This window comes from Montipora capricornis, chromosome 11 (genome assembly GCF_036669925.1).
Source record: "Montipora capricornis isolate CH-2021 chromosome 11, ASM3666992v2, whole genome shotgun sequence".
Classification (NCBI taxonomy): domain Eukaryota; kingdom Metazoa; phylum Cnidaria; class Anthozoa; order Scleractinia; family Acroporidae; genus Montipora; species Montipora capricornis.
In genome coordinates, this window is record NC_090893.1 from 39,729,524 (window position 1) to 39,732,530 (window position 3,007).

Sequence of the window (3,007 nt, forward strand, 5' to 3'; positions counted from 1 at the left end):
ATTTGCTATTCCTAAGCGTAGTCCGGATTTGAATCCCATTGAGAATATTTTCAATATAGTAAGGCGGGATCTAAAGAAACAAGCGTTAACCAATCGTATAAGCTCTGAAACATTTCAGGAGTTTGCATGCCGAGTGAAAAGAACATTGTACAGAACGCGAAAAGATATTATTGACAATACCATTGCATCAATGTATAAGCGCTTGGATCTCATTATCGCTAGCAGAGGACGCCGTACCAATTATTAAAGTGAACAAAATATTTTCACCAGCAGAAGTGATTTTCCGAAAATGTAAACACTTAGCTTATTATGTAACGCAATACATTTATTGTGGTCCTGAGTGACGTCATCTGCGATGATGGCGTTACAGCTGAAAATCTCACCTTTTTACAAAGGCACAATTCAACTTCGTACTTTTCTAGTCAATTCTATACATTGATACATGTTAATAATAAAGCTTACATAGTTAGAAATCGTGTTCGTATCTTCTATTCCATTTCCCAACGGTCTACCATTTGAGCACGGTCTACCATCGCAACTCAAATATAATTTTTCACGTTGTTATTGTAAGATAGTTTTGTGCTGGTATGTAGATTTCGTTGGCATGCAGGTTACATATTTATGCTAAGTAGTTATTATTTAAGGAGTTTGTCCGTTAGGAGTTGTCACTTCGACGGCATCTCCGCTTTTGATCACTTCATTTCGGAAATTTTGTTTTTAGTGCTATGTCTCATCCACCGCCGGAAACTGCATCATTCCAACCTCAGCACATAGACTTTTCTAATTCCAAGACGATCTCGCTGATTTCTTCCCTTCTTGATTCGAAGTTGCAGAAAAACATTTGGCGATTTCAAGCGCTCCTTGGACGAACGCGAGGTGGAAACTCGGCGAGAACTAAAGAAATTGAAAACAAACTCTAAAGCAGCTAGTTCACTTCAATTTAAAGGTAACAGAATCCAGTTTGAGTTTAATACACAGCTCCTTGACTGCCTTGATTTGGCTATCTCTAATCTGTCCGAGGGAAACCTGCTGGCTGTTCAAGAACATCTCCAAAAGGCCAAGTCTGACCTTGAGAAACGCATTAAGTTGATCCGCTTTGCTGATAAAAGTCCCGCTGGCTGGGCTGCAGTTGAAGAATATGAGTCCGACGAACTCGCTGAAAATTCGGAAGACGAGAAGAAACTTCGGGCAGCTGAGCGTCGTGCGTTTACCAAGATTAAGCAGAAGTCTTCCGGCAAATCTCGTGTTTCAAGGTTCTCAAATGCTGCTAAATTCCGAGATTTTCAGGCTGTACAAGTCCCTGGATCTTCGACTTCTGCTGTTACGTCTTTTCCATTTTCTGCTCACCGCTCTTATTTTCATCAGCCCTTTCGTGCCGCCCGACACGTCCAGCCTTCTGACATCTGCTTTACCTGCAATCAGCGAGGACACTGGTCTAATTCGCCAGCCTGTCCCTTGTTCTACAAAACAAGAGCTAGTCTCCCCAGCACTGCCGCCAGTTCATCGTCTACAAAGTCAACCACCGTCTGATTTGGCAAATGTTCTTGCTCGATTGGGTCCAGATAAGTACTCTGACTTTGACTTTGACTTGGATCACATTTCTCTTGATTCTTACTTTGCAGAATATTTTGAAGGCTCTAGTCAAGTTATTGTTAAGGGTAGGCTTAAAGCTAATATTTCCTTTTGGCAAAGCATTGGTGCCTCTAAGTTTATTTTAGATACCTTAAGTTTTGGTTATAAGATTCCCTTTTCACGGGAACCTACAATTGTTTTTCTTAATAATAATCGCTCAGCTTTGGGTGAGAGTGATTTTGTAGAATCCGCTATTCAGGAGTTACTTAGGGTTGGCTCTATTGTTTCGTGTACTCGCCCGCCTGACGTGGTTAACCCATTGTCTGTTTCTGTACAGTCAAGTGGTAAGAAGAGGCTTATATTGGATCTTAGGCATGTTAATTTCTTTGTGAATAAGTCCAAAATTAAGTTTGAGGATGCTCAGTCTATGCTAAATTTTTTGATCGGCGAGTCTCTTTCTAATTTGTGGGCTTATTCTTTCGATATTAAGTCTGGGTATCATCATGTTGAAATCAAAGATTTCTCGGTTTTTCGTGGGTTTTCAATGGGGTTCGACAATGTTTAAGTTTGTCGTTTTGCCCTTTGGTCTTTCTACGGGCCCTTAACAGGCCCTTACATTTTCACCAAAGTCATGCCTCCCCTCGTCAAGCATTGGCGTTCTCAGGCCCTCCGCATTGTAGTTTATTTAGATGACGGTCTGGGAGTATGCGGTACGAAGGATAATTGCCTTCGACATTCTTTGGTGGTCCATTCTGATTTGATTAGCTCGGTGTTCGTCCCAAATAAGGATAAATGTATGTGGATCCCTGTTCAGTTCCTTCGCTGGCTTGGTTTTCATTGGGATTTTGCCCGTGGTTTATTGTCTATTCCTGAAGATAAGATATCAGTTCTGCTTGCGTCCATAGGGGAGATTTTTAGTTCTCGTGTAGTAACTGCCAGGATGCTGGCTCAGGTTACCGGGCGTATCATTTCCTGTATGCTTGTTTTTGGCCATATTTGCAAGATTATGACGAAAGCTTTGCATTCTGTTATTGTAGATAGAGCATCTTGGAATGCCGGGGTTTTTCTTACTGATGAAGCTATTTCTGAGTTAAATTATTGGTGTGCCAATGCTCGGGCACTTAATTCTAGACCTTTTGTCTATCCGGTTGATGTTTCTCATCACATTGTCTATTCCGACGCTAGTGACGTTGCTTACGCTTCTTACATTTATGTTGAGGTCGACGGGTTTCTTGTTGCCCACAAGAATTTTGATGATCTTGAAATGAAGCAAAGCTCCACTTGGAGGGAATTGAAGTCTGTTAGTTTTGCGTTGAGAAGTTTTGCTCCCATTTTGCATAATTCCTCTGTTAAGCTTTATACTGATAATAAAGCTGTAGCGTTCATTACAGATTCCGGGAGCAATAAGCCACATTTAAATACTATTGCTAAGGAT

The 3,007-nt window shown here is 41.1% G+C and overlaps 1 pseudogene; it reads left to right on the forward strand.

Annotated features, from left to right (window-relative positions):
• The first annotated feature begins 725 nt into the window (after positions 1 to 725).
• LOC138024746 (uncharacterized) lies at positions 726 to 1,478 on the forward strand (annotated as a pseudogene).
• The last annotated feature ends 1,529 nt before the right edge of the window (positions 1,479 to 3,007 follow it).